General features: G+C 37.1%; 1 long non-coding RNA gene across 3 annotated transcripts in view; it reads left to right on the top strand.

Annotated features, from left to right (window-relative positions):
• Positions 1 to 18,085, top strand: part of LOC135301614 (uncharacterized) — a 47,905-nt gene that overhangs the window by 14,586 nt on the left and 15,234 nt on the right. For all 3 annotated transcript variants that reach the window (XR_010363390.1, XR_010363388.1, XR_010363389.1), the window contains exon 2: positions 16,423 to 16,513. This is a non-coding gene — a long non-coding RNA (uncharacterized LOC135301614). The remainder of the gene's footprint in view (positions 1 to 16,422; positions 16,514 to 18,085) is intronic.

Consider the following 18,085-nt stretch of genomic DNA (forward strand, 5'->3'; position numbering starts at 1 on the left):
TGGTCTCATTGAAAGAGTAGCACTGTATTGGTATATGAACTGGGAGACTGTCACAGGAAAAATGGCTCCTACACAGATGATTCTGCTGACCAAGGGTTACACAAGTTTTTTTTGTGAGACTCTAGCTGATAACAGAAAAAGGACTTCAGTGCAGTCCTGTTGTGAATGTCCTAAAGTGGAAAAGCCCATCTTTATTTATCATGAACGTTTTCTCCTTGCACTTGGCCATTCTTCATCTTTAGTCTTGCTGCTCACTGCCTGTCCCATGACCTTCTTATCACCTTTTCTCTTTCAGATTTCTTGGTCTCCAGAAGTAAGGTGCTTCCAGAGTCTGTGTTAAGAGTTAGGCAACTTAAATCAGTTGCTTGCTCAGTCCAGGCCACTGCTATCCTCACAGGCACCTGAACACTAATGGTAGTGTAGAGAGCAAAACCGATGCATTTAGAATCACAATCCTAGAATCATGAGGTTGGAAAAGATCTCTTATGATCAAGTACAGCCCTTAACTCAGCACCACCCTGTTCACCACTAAACAGTGTCCCCAAGTACCACACCCACATGCTTTTTTTTAATATTTCCAGGGATGGCACTCCTACCACAGCATATTCCAACCCCTGACCACCTTCTCAGTGATTTTTTTTTCCTAATATGTAATCTAAACCTTCCCATGTGCCAGGCTCTCAAACCAGAGGAAAACCCAGGCGATTTTCAGACAAATGACCTCTGGTCTGTTCCTTGCACTAGAGACTGTGATAGATATGTTGTGTCATTGTCTGCATAACACAGCAGCTAGTTCAGGATGTTTCTGCTCTTTCTTATTCTCTTCTGGGTGTTGATTATGTGCCCAGTCTTGTATAATGCTTAAGAACATATTGTTCTCTCGCAGAAGGTTATTGCATACATATTGGATATACAATGCAATTCTAGACCTCAAAAGAGCTCTTTCAAAGTGATTTTCTTTCATTTGCTAGTAAAAAAGGTCAAAAAAACACTGCATTTTTCACTCTGAAGCAAATCAAAAGCAGAGTTGGATGCTCAGGAATTTGTTCTGCCAGAGATGATGTTATGCTTAGAGCACAGGGGTCATTAAATATACCAGCATGCTCTTACAAGAATAAGGCACAAAGGCTTCAGCATTAGTGTCACATACTAAGGGTGAGGTGTACTTGAATCAGAACCCTGCCTTGGCTTTTTAGGCCCATCTAATAAATATCCAGGAACATCAAGTTTTGTAATCAATTTCTCAATTCCTAACTATTGTCAACTATGTTTTAGAAATTAATTAAATACCTCCTGTGTAAAACACTTTTTTGTGAATAAGGGTAAGTGAAGATGGTGAAGGGCCTGGAGGGGAAGCCATGCAAGGAGCAGCTGAGGTCATTTGGCTTGTTCAGCCTGGAGGAGACTGAGGAGACCTCATGATGGTCTGTAATTTCCTCACAAGGGGCAGCAGAGGGGCAGGCACTTGTCTCTTTTCTCTGGTGACCACTGACAGGGCCTGAGGGAATAGATGGAAGCTGTGTCACGGGTGGTTTAGGTTGGATATTAGGAAAAGGTTCTTCACCCAGAGGGTGGTTGGGCACTGGAATGGGCTCCCCAGGTAAGTAGTGGTCACAGCACCAAGCCTGGCAGAGTTCAGGAAGTGTTTGGACACTGAACTCAGGCACATGGGGTGATTTGTGTGCAGGACCAAGAGTTGGACTTGATGATCCTTTTGGTCTCTTTTAACTTAGGATATTTTATGATTTTATGGTTCTTTAGGAATGTCTGTTTTCTTCATCACCTTTCAAGTGACTTTGAGGTGGCCTTTATATCCTGACACTGGCTTGATGAAGTCTTTTCTCATTATCCAACTGCATTTTTACAATCAGTCTACATTTTCCAATTGCAATTGTACTTCCATTTCAGCATTTGAATCCAGCTCCAAGGCTTCCCTGACAAATAAATCCCAGAGTGGTTTAGCATCTGTACAAATGACATATTGCAGACACAGTACACTGAAATATGTTGTAAAAATTCAGATTTTATATGGTAGTCTAAGGTATTTGAGTGAAAGCACAAACTGTGCTGTCCATGAGCAGATGTTAATTAGTAAGTCTTGTATCATACGTGGTCTTTGCTCTTTATTGTGCTGTTTCAGAAGTGTATTGCCAGACTACCTCAGTTATCTCCAAGACAGTTTGGGTCTTTTATCATCTCATCAGTCTAAGAGGACAATCAAATTCTTACCTTTTGGAGAAGATATTTTGTCTGAGCAGTTCCATGTGTGCTGAAGCATATCCATCTGGCATCCGTGAAGGGAACTCAATGTGATAAATATTACTACAAATTAGTATAGTTTGAAACCTTGGCTCCAAAAGGATTTAATTAACTTTATTTACTGAATGGTCTTGGGATGTATTTTAAGACTACTCCCTGCAGAGAGATGAAGGTAAACACAGACTTTGACACTGCATGCTTGTGTTTCTATGTGTGGATGTCTGCTCTGAAACTTTCATCCAAAATACAGGTTCTGTTTTCCTGTTCCAAATGGAATATCCAACAACTTAGTCATTGGCAGTAAAACCTTTTGGTGCCTGAACTCTTCAAAATAAAGTGTCAATAGCTGGTTTTTTTCGGATTTTGTTTTTTTTTTTTTTTTTTTAACATATGACTCAGGGTAAAAGCGCTATTGCCAAGGTTTATCAGTCATTAAACTTTCACTCAGTGCAGATACAATCTGTGTGCCTGGGAGTTGAAACAAGAAAAAACACGTATTCCGTAAACAAAGATCTCATATGATTATAGTGCTGACCTCTCTTTGGTTAAAATACCTTCCAGAGCAGCTGTGGATCACTAGGCACATTCTTATGGACAGGTATTTCATTGGCAGATTGATGGAGGTTCTGCTTTTGGCAGCAGCAAGCATTAGGTGTGGGATAAGCAGCAGTAGAGAAGCAGCTGCTTTTGTGAGGAAGCATAAAAGTAGCAGCAGAAGATTAGGAAGGGCAACTGGAACCGCTTCTAGGTGGCTAGACAGATGGAAATGAATTCAGACACTTTGGAAAGTAAATTAAATTACAACGCAAGTATGTGCAAAAATTAAGAGACTGGTAACAAAAGACATTAGTAGAACTTTAAAAATAAATAAAACACGATTAACAACTGCTTAGCTTGCTGTGTTAGGTGAAATAAAACTCCGGATGGACCAATGTCAAGGTGGCTAATTATGGTGTGGATACTTTAGGTTGGTATCTTGTAACTGGTGTTGTACACTAGTACACTAATCCACCTACAAAATATCACACATTCATAGTAATGATTTCTGGAAGACAGAAAGAATGTTACTTCAGAGAATGGGTCAGGCCCTCAGCTGATGCTAATTGCCATAGTTACTTTTATTTCAGTGGAGTTATGCCAGTTAATTCTGAACTAAATGTTCAGCTGAAGTTTTGATTTGTAAAAGTTTCAAATTTTTCATTTAATACATTCTGTGCTGGAGAAATTCTCTCTTCTACATTTCCTCTATACTTCTGTTTTTTTTTTTTTTTTCTTTTTAAATTACTTAGCCTCTTTTTTTCAGTGATTAAGGCCTTTTTCTGAGTTAATCAAATTACAACAAATATTTTCCAGGAAGACATACTAGGAATGTATCACTTGGATTCATTTGCAAGGCAGAGCAATCCTAGTCAAAATGATGTTTCAGTTATTCATTTTTGGAATCTAGAGTTACATTGGTATTTGTCTTTTATTTGTTGGAATCTGGAATTGACTTTTCAGCATAATTTTGGTTTTTTTTATAGGACTCTTAGTACATGTGAGATTTGGTGTCAGTGTAATATTCTTCTATGTGTATACATATGTATATGGTCAATTTTCTTTTAGGTTTATGTACACGAAAGAAGTTATAGAAAATTTTAATATATAATATACATAAGATATAATGCAACAGGAGATTAGGAATGATAGGGCAAACTGCAAAATATTGCCCAAGGTCTTAAAAAAACATGCATTTCCTAATTCTGAGATTTTCTATATTATCTTTGAAAACTGCTCACTCTCTTTGTGTCAGTTCCCCTTTACTTGTGGTTTAACCCCAGCTGCAGCCAAGTTCCCCACAGCCACTGACTTCCTCCCCCACTAGCAGGACCAGAGACAGAATTAGAAGGGTATAAAAAGCAGAAAACTCATTAGGGTTGAGATACAGACACTTTAATAAAGGACACAAAAGCTGCACATGCAAGAAAAACAAGGAATTAAGTCCCCTCTTCCCATGGGCAGGCAGGTGTCCAGCCATCTCCAGGGAGAACAGGGCCTCATCACACGTAATGGTGAGGTAAGACAACCACCATCACTGCAAATGTGTACCTCCGTTCCTCCTTCCTCCCCTCCCCTTATGTGCTGCCCACAATGTCACATGTCTGGAGCATCCCTCTGGTCAGTTTGGGTCACCTGTCCCAGCTGTGTCTCCTCCCAGCCTCCCATGCCCCTTGCCAGTGAGGCCGTACAAAAAGCAGAAAAGGGCTTGGCTCTGTCTAAGTCCTGCTCAGCAGAACTAACAGAAACACGTGATAACAAAAACATCTCTGTATCATCCAGCCTGTGTCCAAGGCAAATCTGAAACACAGCCCTGTACCAGGCACAGTGAAGAAAATTAACTCACCCCAGGCAAAACCTGCACATACTTCTGTTTAATGAGACATATTGTCATTCCTTATCAATAGATAGCGAGGATAAAACTGCTGGTTCTTCATGTGCTGCCTTGACGTGGTCAGGTGGAGTCAGATTCATCCCACCCAGTCTTGTCTTCATTGCTGTAATCTTTAGTCTATCTTCATAGACAAAGGAGGAAAACCTACTTCAAGAAGATGCTTGTTTTTATCCATCTGATATTCCTCTCTTATGCCAAGGTGAGTCCATCCCTGAGATGTCCATTTTGTTCTCTTCAGGCTGGAAGGAGCTTAGATTTCTAATCTGGAAATTTCTAAAATTAGAGAACTTAATCACACAATATTAATTGATAATTGCATATACTGCCAAATAAACTGGTTTGAGAAGACTGATTTTTATAAATTGTGATATACCTGAGCCTCCTCACAAAATCACTGGTGTTCACTGCTGCCTGGGGATTTCCCCACAATTCATAGCAGAAGCATCTGAAGGGGGAATTTTAGGGTGAAACAGATGATTGCAATATAATCAGGTCAATCTTTAGGGAATATTTTGTAAAAGATCAATCATCATATCTTATAGCCTCCCAGATATTAGACAAGCCATGTGTTAGTTCTTCTGAATTTGAAAGGGGAGAAAATATTCATGGCTGAAAGCAAATCTTTGTATGTGTTGATAGACATCAAGCAGATATAAAATTAAATTTAGCCTGGTTTATGCTGATTACAGAACTGTTACAGATCTATGTAAAAGCTTAAATGATGTGTCACCCTTAAGATCTATAAAATTGCCTGTTCCATGGGCAACCCATTAAAGTGATCTCCTATGCCTAGAGGGGTTCAGGATTTTTTTTTACTTTTTCAGTGCTTTGGTTTTTGCCAGGCCATAAACTCAAGACCTGTGCCTGTAAGGCAGAAGCTCTCTGTTTGACCTGGGATTACTCTGTTTATGCCAAAGCAGAGGAACAACATACAAATAAGTTAGTCCTCTGTCAGTAGGACACATGTGCTTGACCTCAACTTCCTTTACTATTTCTGGAGCTCATAATTTATATATAATTATTTTTATATAATTTACATATAAGCCAAGATTACCTTTAGCAAACACCATAGCTGAACTGAATTTCCTGCTTCACTCTGAAAATTAGACTTCTCTTTGAAGCTCTCTTTGTATCACCCATGTTTTCCCCTTTGGTTTTCCCCTGCCTTCAGAGATCTTTGGTCTCTGATGCAGTTCTTCATTCACAGTCACTGACTGTGTCCTAAAATTGGAGAGGAAGTCATGCTAAGAATTTTGAAAATTTGAGTATAAACTCATCCACTTTATGAGTAGTATAATGAATAATTTAAATTTATTTTGTTTATACCATATACCACAATCCTTAGTGAATTGTTAGGTTTTATTAACTTTGCATGAAATCTCTTTGGTGTTTTCACTTGCCAAATTCAGAATAAATATCTGAAAAAAATATCTTAAATTAAACACACTGCAATATTTTAGATCATAACCTCTCTCTACACACACAAACTACATTATCACAGCTGTGTAATGCCCTTTTGACTGAAACTGATAGCAACTCCAGACAAGAAACCTGTGCATTAACTTTACTCTTGCATACATCTTCTACTTGGTTCTAACTCATTGCTGACTAATCAGCTCTCTGGCAGGGTCTAGTGTATGAAAAGCACCAAAGCAACTTAAAGCCACTTTTGTTCTCCCATCACTTGTATGAGGAGGTACAAAATACACAATTCAACTCATTGTGCTTTATACCACTTCATAACCAGCCCTCGTCTAGTTTTCCTCTCACTAATAGCAGTAAAAGGATTATGACTAACTTGGGAAAAGTATGGCTTTAAATAATTATGGTTTCCTGAACACAGCTCAGATGGTAGATACACTCAGCCTTTGTATTTCCTGGGATATTGGCCTAACCAAAACCAAAAAAAAATGCACAAAAACTTCATTCACATCTCCTTTTTTTAGTAGCAGAAAGGGATATTATGTAACTTTGGAAATTCGATAATGATGCAGCTTCAGAGATGGGCAAGTTAATGGAAGCATTCTGGTTTCCTCAAAAGAACGATGTCTTTGTAACAGTCATGGCTGAAGTGTCCCCCAGGGCTTGAAGTCCTCTTCTGTACTGCTGAAAGGATAATATTTAGAACAGAGACAATCAACTACTCATCCCCTGCCCTGATTTATGCTGTACACTTTGGATAACACTCTTGCAGTAGCGGAAATTGTCAAAGCTTTGCCTGTCTTTTAAGCCCTGGGTAAGGATGGAAGAGGAATAAGAAGCTTGAATGGAACACTGACTATAGTACACTCTGCTGCTGTGCATAGTAATTATAGACACATTAACATGCCTCTCTGGAAATACTTTTGACCTCTAGGTGTTCAGAGCCTCAGTTTAGTCCTGCTTTTGCCATGCATAAGAGCTTTTTGCCTACAGAATCTGTTCTATGAGGCACCATAGAGAGTGGCTACTCCAGCTGATTTAAAGTGAGACATGAGGCTTAAGGAAACACCCAGAAATGCACAGCTGGAAGAGGAGAAAATGTCAGAAGACAAGGAAGACTGTATGTATCACAGGTGAATAAGGAAGTACTCAGCTTAAAAAGAAAGCCATGAGGTTTGGACATGTGTTCACTAGGACACATAAGTGGTAGTGGTGACAAGGAGAGAATTTCTGTTTGATGGCATAGATCTCGCTGGGATAAGAATGATGAGTGGTAGGTGAGGTAGCTTATTCACATAATGTTTAATAGTTTTGGCATAACTCAAAGAAAATATAGTCCTCTTCTCTAGGCTTTCAGTAATTTATTAGGCTCTGGGCCACCCAGCTTCACCACCAAACAAGTTCCCTGTAGGCAGCAGCGGGGGGTACTGGAGGGATTATTCTTTAGGCAGCAATAACACAATTTTTTTTCCAGATAGGTCAGTGATTCTCAAACTAATTTTCCTTTGCTTCTCAATGGGGGAGCCTTGGGATAGGATACAGCAATAATTATTTGGCTCTATGGCTCCCAGGAACTATAGCCCCTGTTTTCTGCTTCTGTATGTGCGGTCCATTTGTGCCCCTAATCAAAATTACTTCTGGGACAGATTGAAACTTCTTGATTCTTAACTGCCACTGTTTCATGTGGGAATCTGCCTGGCAATATGCCTGATCTTCTTTTCCATTCTCTTTGTCTCTAGTTTGAGAACTCTGATCCTAAGACAGGTTTTGCTTATTTATATATATATTTATATGTGTTCTTTAAAATTTAAATTAATTTAATTGGTTTCCTGAAGCTTTCAACTTCGTTGAGGAGTTTGGAGTTGATCCAGTAAATCATTTCAACCCTTTTGCTTTGCTAGTGTCTTCTTTATTTCTCCCCTCTTCTTTTGTATTTTAAATTCTCCTCCCTCATCTTCATGATATTACATTGACAGCTTGGGAGGGTGGGAGAGGAAAGGAATAACCCCTTTTTGTTTTCTCATTTCCCTATGTTACCTCTACTATTCTTGCTTTAATACTGAGAGAAACCATTGGAATGTTGTCATACTTTTTCATTGGTACAGATTCAATGTTCTGAAAAGCAATCTCATGCTCTGAATGGCATCTCTATTTGCCAGGAAATCACTTATTTACTCATGAATGGCTACACCCCTTGCTGAAATTGTCAGGTGTTCTAAACACATATGGAACTTCTTTGGGTTATGGAGGTTTTGGCTTAGCTGGCATCATAACTAAGAGGCAGTACACACAAAGTGGAAAGGATCTTCTTGAATTAAATAGAAATGTTTTCAAAAAAGTCTAAAAGAAGAGCTTAAAGAAAAAGGGGAGAGACTTATCAAAGATAATTTCATCTTTATTCTGTCTTGAAAAACAATTCTTAGTAAGTTAAGCCAGGCAGTTACAGGGAGCCCTGCCTATGACTGTTTTTGACTCAAAAAAGTTATTTTCTTAATGAATCCTCCACTTAATCAGGAGTTACTTGCTCCACATAGTTAACAGTGTGGTGTGTTATTGCCATCCTAGGCAGACCTGGTACAGAGAAAAATTAAACAAGGCCATAACCAAATAATCACAAAATTTTAAGTATTTATAGTAAGGGATCATATATTGTCAAGAAGTAGAAGCAACTGAAAAATGCTACAGGGTAAATATAGCAAAAGGTTTAAGGAAATAAATATGATTCTGTGTTTATGAGATGTGCAAGTGCTTTCAAGAACTTCCCTGGCATCCTTCCTGACAAAAGTAATGCTCTTATAGACATTGGCTTGCCTGCTTCAGTGCCTGGCCAGAAAGCCTTCACATATGGAGAAGGGTGATAAGCAGGAATTCTGTAAAAGAGAAAATTCAATGGAATGAATGACCTGATTGGCTGCAATAATTGGTATGGACCAAGCCAGGCTCGCTCAGAGTAAAGCTGGTTTTCTGTTGTCTTTGCCCTGGCAGAGATTAGAATTAACTGAAACAGAAGGTAATATTGGAATGCTCATGCCCATATTCTGAAATTAAGATAATATCACCTGGCTTCTTAAATGATTTCTTGGTTCCAGCTGATTTTTTTTTTTTTAAGGTAGAATGACCATCTTATGAAAAGGATATTCAATTAAAATTCATATGCTGAACAAACACATTCCCTGAAATTTAAGTACTAGCAAGTGCAGTACAATTAAAGACCTGAGATAATTAAATATTAATGATAACAAAAAAAGCACATTGGTATTTTTTTATCTATTTAAAATCTTAAATTTGTGAAAAATAAATGAATCTTTCATCAATTTAATGTGATCAGGCAAAGAAAAATGCTCTGCTAGGCAAATTGATACCTCTATCCACAAAATCTTATATCTTTAAATAACATAAAATTTATATGCTGACCTTTCAAGAAGAAACCACTGGAAGATATTGGAGATGTTAAACTTCATTGTGACTGCTGTAATACTGAGAGACATTCATTTGTTATAAAAGTACTCTTTTTGGATGATAATTTTAACCAGCCATAAAAATTGCTAAGCCAAACTCCACCTTCTGTGTCTAACACTGCACAATTGTACTGTCAGTCATTACACACAATACTGAGATTTTGATATTTTCAATGTGACTGAAAGTTCTTACATGACTGAATTAAGGTCATTAAAATACTGCCAACTTGAAATCTTCATGGACAAAAGGAGGAAATGTCTAATACAGCTGCACTTAACCCATTTTAACCCTCATTTTGCTTGTGAGAATAAATCTTTGGGTTTTATCACTGTAAAGAATTTATTTCTCTGTGTGTCATTGCTTTGAATAGGTTGGGTTAAAAATCCACTCAAACCAATCCAGCACTCCCAACACTGACCATGCTTTAATCACACTCAAAAGCACAGGCAAGAGAGGGCCTTAAATTTTCAGAGCACGTCCCAGTGGAAACATTAAAGATCTTGCTAGTGGAAATGGGCTATCTAATACCACAATAAATATAAATCTGCCTGGAAGGATCATGATTGTCCTGGAAGTCTAACAAATTGAGAAACTTGGTTTTGGTTAAGAGAAAGCTTTTAGGTTCCTCAAGTGTGATCTGCCCAACATTCATTTCATCTCATTCAACACTTCTAGATTTATGTTAAACTGAGGTGTACAAGCCCTTCTATATATATATATATATAATTTTTTTTTTTAGTTAAACAAAATGTTTTAGAGTTCCTGTGGCTGTGGGTGGATGAATTAAAATGCAAGCTTTATTGGGATCTGTAATTGGTAATGATGTTTGATCAAAAAGAAGGAAATAAAAATAATAGTTAAACTGTTAGAGTCCTTCAGTTTTATATTGCTGTTGTCATTTCTAGAAAAATGACAATGAACCATGCTTAATATGGTTTTAAATTTGGCCAGTGTCTAACATGATGTATTACTTCAAATAAATGTTTTGAGCGAATCATATCTACAAGAGGATATTTCTAAAAGTCTTATGTTCATATAAATCTCAGAACTTATAATTTCACTTGTGCACAAACAAATAAATCATTGTTGAGAGTAGGGTATGGGAATTTTTATCAAAACCATTAATTTTTTTCTATTAGAGTAGACAATAAAGTTCTGAAATAATCTTCCATATGTCAGATGAAAATGGACTTGTAGGAAAGAAATGTTTGGTTTTTTTTCTTTGATGAAATAAAAGAAGACTGTGTTTATTAGATGGTATTTGGGGATTTAAAACAATGAATCTTCTGAATAAATCCAGGAAATACTGTTTTGGTTGTAAACCTATCAAATTTGTAATATTGGGTGATCATTCTGAGACTTTTTGTTCAAAATCTGGATCTTACACTGGATTGATGCCACCAGTTACATTCATTAGTATAATCAATACCAGTGTGTTCTTGGTGACTTTTAATGATTTGATCTCTTCTGGATACAGCTCAAAATCATAGTTTACTTTGTGTTGCCTTTATATGTGTTAAGGATTCAAATTATTCATGCAGAGTGTAAGTAAGTGCATGCTAAAACTGACAAAATCTCGACATCAAAACCTTGTGGCTGGTCACCTGAGACTGTCTTTGCACACAGCAGAGCTAGTTAGCAGAGATATATTTCATCACATCTTAAAATAAATGTCAAAAATAGGTCAAGTGTATCACACCCTGGAAGTCCTTAATTCTGTCTGTTGACATTTGCAAACTCAGCTCTTGATGTCTGCTGCAGAAATCCGAACACAAGTGTTTATACTTTCATTGTCAGATATGATTAGGAACTTGAAAATAGCACTGAAGTGATTGGAGAAACATTCCTGAGGCCTCTACTCCAAATCTGTCCAGCTATTGAAGAGATGTATTTATTCCACAATGAGAATTAAAAAAAAAAATCTTTTTGGAGCTATGATATTTTTATTTTCTCTGACTTTGGGATTCCAGTGGCACACACAGGGGCACAGGTTTATGTGTGCTGATTGCAAAACTCATGAGAAGGCAGTGCAGCCTGGCCTGACAGCTAATGAGCACCAAGTTCACATTTTGTCACTAGTACAGGCTGGACTCAGCAATGAAAGAAATGTTACATGATAAGTATTCTGCCTGACATGAAAAGTCACGAAAGAAATAAAGCAATAGAAGGGCTCAAAAAGGATGGAACTCCTTAAAATACAGAAAAAAACTCCTGATATTTAGAGCAGTTAAGCTGAAGACAGAGTTTTGTTCAGAGAGAGTAAAGAAACTAATTGTTGCAGCAGAGAACACAATAGGATGAGAAAAGATAAAATCACAAGCACAAGAGGGCCAAGTGGTTCTTTCTGTGTCTTTTGGAGATGCTGATAATTGACAGTTCTTGGATTCAAACCAAAAGTCTTGCTGTGTTTGATATAAAGATAACCCCAGTAGCTTGGAGGGAGTTTCATGAGTGTATCTTATCTCACTTCATGAAAACAGTATGTATTTTTAACTGATGACAAGTTCATTTCTGTAGAGTAGGAAAGAAAGGTGTGGAAAAAATGACTGATTTCCAAATACGATAAGAAAATAAGGTGGTGTTTAGTTTAGAAGGTGTGTCTGACAGCAAGCTTTAATTTATATGCCCAAAAGCCTTGGAAAATCTGGGGTGGGGGAAATAAACCTCAGCAAAAATAGAACAACCATCATTCTGAGGTATAATTTACCTGCATTAAGGAAGCAACACATATCATGCCTTGTTTTGAGCAAAGTCTCTGGATGAGTGGAGATTAGATCCAGCAGCAATTAAACCACTGCCTCTAGAACACTGCGTATTTTCAGGTGTGTAACACAGGGTAAGGAAAAAATTGGATTTATTCAACTACATGAGAAAGAAAGAAAAGAAAAAAGAGAGAGAAAAGAAAGAAAGAGAAAGAAAGAAAGAAAGAAAGAAAGAAAGAAAGAAAGAAAGAAAGAAAGAAAGAAAGAAAGAAAGAAAGAAAGAGAAAGACATGTATGTTGATTATCCAATATGCAAAATCATAGTATCAGTATGTGGAATACAAGACTGAATTATCATTGTTTAACTCATTACTGTCTCACTGTTTTCTGGAAATAATGGATATTTTTAGCCCACCACCAGTTGTGAGGTTATAAATTATTTGTGAGGTTTTTAAACTGATATGTATTGCCTCACATCTGAAACAGGATGAGCTCAAATATGTAAACATATGAGCTCAGATATGAATGTGCAATAACTTTGCTAAATCCTAATTAGGTTGTGTACTCAACCATTGGATCCACACTCAGTCATTCAGAAGCGTGTACTTCTTTCATGTCTGTAGAAAAAATAAACTTGATATCGCCCAGAAACAAATCTGTAAATCATCTAGGACAACTTTTCCATTCCAAATCAGCATGATTTTTGAAGATGACAACAAAGGAAATCTGCATTCATTAAAGGCAGGCCAGTTTCTGAGAAGTATATTTTACTGCAGGAATGGATTTAATCAGGTCAAAATCACAGATTTCTAAAGTATCACATGGATCAGAAATTTACAGTGTTAATTTCTAGGTTTTTTTGTTTGGTTTTGGGGTTTCTTTTCTGTTATTTACAAAATCTGATGTACAGGGAAACAGGTCTCGAAGTTTCATTAAAACTAATTGTGGTGCACCTCTCTTCAAGAAAGACTGTCCCTGAAGACAACAAAACCATAAAAGATCATGAAAAACTGATTAAATGCAGACTGCTCTGGAAAACTGAGGTTCAGGGTCACTGGACGACTCCTCACTGTAATCCTAAAGGTTTAGCCCAGCTGAAGCTCTGGGACTTCATTGAATCAGGAATTACAGTCTACCAGATGAATCACTATTCCAAGGGAGAAGATAGAAGCTGTGGCTTTACTGTTTTTTACAGGGAAGGAGCATTTAGGAAAAAATCCACTTAACCCTTTCTTGGAGTTAGCAGAATGGTCATTGAACTGGAAATGCTTCAAAACAATCTGAGTTCAATAATCCACTCCTGAATTAATGCTGTTAATTAAATTTTCCAACAAGTTTTAAAGAAAAACATGAAATATTTCCGTTTCTGGGTCTTTCAAATCATAGTCACTGAAAGGAAAACACGTTTATAGATTTCTTTCCAATGTAAATTAACCAGGTTTTGTGTACACACAAGGGTCCATTTAGAAAGAGAAATGAGAAGGAATTTTGACTGCTCAACAGCCAACAGACTTATCTGCTCCCAGCAGAGTCTCCTAGGTGTTGAAACACTGCTCTTGTGTCTAAATGGAAAGCAAAAGGTGATCTGTTTAAAGAAAATTCCGGTGTTGGTGTTGGGTTCTCATGAAAGGTGGGACTTTTTAAGGAAACATGCTAACTTCCTATATGCAATTACCAGCATGCTATGTTTTTTCCTTTAAATCTACAGTTAAACATGAGCCTGCTTGGCTGCTTATAGAAGAAAAAGATGCAATCTGTTCCAGTTACAGTAACCTGCAGCAAATATTTCATAATTGAGAGCTGTGGAGGCGTTGAATCCATACCTGAAACATTAATATCTTTAAAGAACATAAACAACTTCAGTGTCAAAGACTCTTTTCCCACGAAATTTCATTATGCTATTAAAATTCACACCTGAGGCTGCAGGGGTTGTTAACAGCTGACTTGGAATAAAATATACACCAGATAGGGTTTATTCTATTAAACTGACTTGTCAGTAGTTTCACTTTGTATTCTTTCCATAGAGCTTGATGTATGAAATTAATGTCTTAATTTAATACCATAAATGAAACTTGGTACTTTGTGTTTTAAACATATATCTGTGTACAAATAATTGATGGTATGGCTGCATTTTTTGTGATGCAATGATGTTTTGCATAGTTACCAGCCACTAATGAGGTTTTAAGAAACTGCATTTTTAAAAGTCAGGCTATGTGTGCTCATGGAATATATCTGGCAGCCTCAGAGAAAGCCTGTCACACTAAACAAGTTATTTTTCTGTGAGTTATCTGATAAGTGGCCTGTATCCGTGCAGAGCTCTAATGTAAATGTTTAAAAAATGTAAGAAAGCCTCAATATGATCACAATATGGTCCTGGGTGTTTTGTAAAGCCAACAACTCTTCCAGCCAACTTAATACTCCAGCCCTGGGAGGGACTCCTCCCTGTGTTTTGGGAGCTCTACAAGTTGTTTCTAAAATTCCAATATAATTACTAGCTTTATACCAGAAATCCCATGGAAGAGGCCTGATTGGAATGTATGCATTTTCAAAAACTGTATGATGTTTTAAAGGCTTTTTTTTGTAGCTCTGTTTAATGGAACTGACTCCAACCTCAGCCTTGCAAGAACAGAAATACTTTCCTTTCCAACATGTCAAAATCTGGTCACTTGCTCAGTTTCAGAAAGACTATATTCGTATTCCTTTTCATGCTGCTTCTCATGTCACATCCTCAGGGCTATCCCTTTAACTTTCAAAGCATTCCTTAAAATTGTTCCCCGGGCTGCTTACAAATAAGCAAGCTAACATCAAGATAAGACTTTTGACCACTATTAGTGATCACCAGACAGACCGATATTATTTAATTTCCTTAAAAGCCCTTGACTGCCTCAGCATAATGGTTTTACTTCCACATTTATTTTTCAGCCTTTGGTAATATGTGTTCAAGGTCCAGTAGGCCTCCTCTTTTCATTTAATGTAGATGCTGTGGCATTTTCTAAAAACAGACTTGGCATGGCATTTAGATCAAGATTAATAGGCTTACAAGGAAGACATTTTCATGTGCTGTATTTAATATCCTTTCCTATTTATTAACAATATACTCAACATTCTCAATAGGATTTAAGGCTGTACAATTCACTTTTAAAGAGACAAAATAAATTCAGCTCAGTATCTCAGATTTAGGCACCTAAAGCCATTTGGGATGCTTGAGAGTATCAGGTGTAGAGACAGGACTGACAGATTTGACACACTACCAGTGATCCTCTGAAGCAACACTTCAGATCATTCCAAATTACACTGGAGGTCTAAGTTGCATCCTTAGTCTGAATTCCACATTTTGCATGTAGAAGGTAATCTAGATTACGTAAATTTATTCTATCATTAAGGAGAGCCAAAGTATCTGTGGCAAAAAAAAAAAAAAAAAAAAAAAAAAAAAAAAAAAAAAAAGGGAAATTTGTATGAGTGCTGGTCTACCTGGAGCCCATTAAATATTATCTCTGTTCAGATATATATTCAAAATTCTTCTTTTCTGTAGACACTTTCCTGGGGTTGTACATTTGTTCATTTGGTCTTCCCCAGTCTGGCAAACTCTCTATTTCTAAACCCATGCAATTCCTGTGATTAATGCATGATGCCAAGACCAAGGGAAAATCACTTCTCAGAACTATTTCCCTCTAAAGCACTCAGTCTATGGTGTAGATAAAAGGTACCAGCTGGACAAATTGCTTGTATCTTTCCTTCCAGAAGAGAACACTTTCTGAAAGTCTAGTAAAGAAGACTTATTCTGATCTAGCTGGTGGTTAAACTGATTCTGATCTAGTAATTGCTCTTTTAAAATACACTTTCTACAGGACTGTAGCCTAAATTTAGCATAGTGAATGTTTTTGTTCAAAGGCCACGCTAGTCAACAATTTCCAGTGCTGGAAAATATTATAAAAATTACTGGGAACAGCAGGCTGTCTGTTTTTTTCCAAAAGCATTAGAAATTACCAGCCCTGAAATGAGACCCAGGCTCCCGGCTAGCCTGGAAATGGAATAAGAACCACCTATTTCTCCAATACAGTTCTTGAATTAATTCTGGCTTCTGGTTGGAAACATAATTAATTTTCCTTTCATTTTTATGTTCTTTTTTTTTTTTATTAAAACTGGGAGGTGACATGTCAGAAGAATGCCAGCTTGGTGCTGCTTTTTTCTTGAGAACAAGAAAACCAGTTCCCTGATGGAGACCTCATGGAAAAGTTCTGTAAGTCTGAGGGGAGGGATGGGCTGAAGGTGAGAGGGAGATGGGAGAAAATGAAGAGAAAAAAGGAGATGACTAAAACAGGAAGCTGGAAACAGAAAGCTGCAAAGTAGAAACTGAAAAATTTTGGGGTTGCTGCTTCCAGGATTTTGTTCTGAAAAGGAGGGCTTTCTCCTTTTATGAAAGGAGTAAGTTTGGGAAAGCAAGTAGAGGCAGAAATGGTTTCTGGCCTAACCTTTCACAGCAGCTTGGCTGAGCTGTACACAATTTTTCAGTGGAGATGAAACAAGTTTGGAGACAGGCTTGGGCATGGAATAGGGGTGAACTCCAAAAGCCCCAGGTTTTAAAGAAAAACAAGAGGTTGTGTAAGGCTTTAAAGAGCATCCAAATTGGAGACCTAGGCTATGCTATTATGATTTGTAGATATACAAAGTGCTTTTGCTGTGAGCTGATAATCAATGTTTTTCAGAAATGAAGGTGAAAAATCTTTCATTGAAAGATTATCAGATTCATCTCTGTACAAATAGCAACTGTTATCTATCTCAGAGGCTTTAAGTAAATGTTAATATTTGCATAATTGCAGACAAACATTTTTAATGAATAGGGAATTCTGACATGTTGTGAAAAAAACTTCTTAAAAGAAAACCAGCCCCAAACTCAAAATAAACAGCAGAAAAAACCAACTAAAATCTTGCATGGGAAGCATGTAATTTTCGTTTATTCCATCCTCAATTAGTTTAAAGGAAAATATTTTATTATAGAAGCATGGTTTAAGAATAAATCTCTGTTCAAGTCAGCACTGGAGTAGTTACTTAATTTCCATTGGCACCTGTGGGACCCAAGCTCATGATTCATATTAGACAGATGCTTAAGTGCTGCCCTGAATAGGACTGTGACACAATGACCCAGCCCCAAAAGTGTATTAATGTATTATATGCAGTCTCTATAATATGCCAGTAAACCAGAAATAAAATGGTTGCTTGTGCCAAAAACATCTCATGATATGTAGCTTACAGAATGGTACATTGTAGGTTTACTACTGTAATTCATTTTTATCACTGCAGTTCAGCTGATTTCCTGACAGGAAAGGTAAACAGGACAGAAGAATCAGCACTCCAGGATTCCTCTGTACCTAAAGAGATTTATTCTCAAATAAGCTTAGGGACATTCCTTCTGCATTCTGATAGACAGCAGGCAGATTGAGGAAAGGCCATGCTATTCCTGAGGCTCTCAAACAGTACAGAAATAAAAGGATTCCTAAGACATAGATTGTAACTTTGTCAGCACTCAGCAGAAAATCCTTGATTGTAAGTGAAAAGCAGAAACACCATGGAAAAATAAATTCATTCAGAAACTCCTCAGTTCACTAGTTTAGAAATACCCTCCCATATGACAGCTAGGATAAGACACATTTTGTTTCCTTATTTTTATAAATTTATTTTGTAGATGCTTCCAGTTCTGTAATTAAGTATCTTTTTTGCTTAGCTGGAATACAATTTGTCTTCCTATTAAGTCCAGAGTTCAAAGTGATTAGATAAATCTGGGGGAGTACATAACACAGGTTCAAGCAAAAAA

This window comes from Passer domesticus, chromosome 5 (assembly GCF_036417665.1).
Source record: "Passer domesticus isolate bPasDom1 chromosome 5, bPasDom1.hap1, whole genome shotgun sequence".
NCBI lineage: Eukaryota > Metazoa > Chordata > Aves > Passeriformes > Passeridae > Passer > Passer domesticus.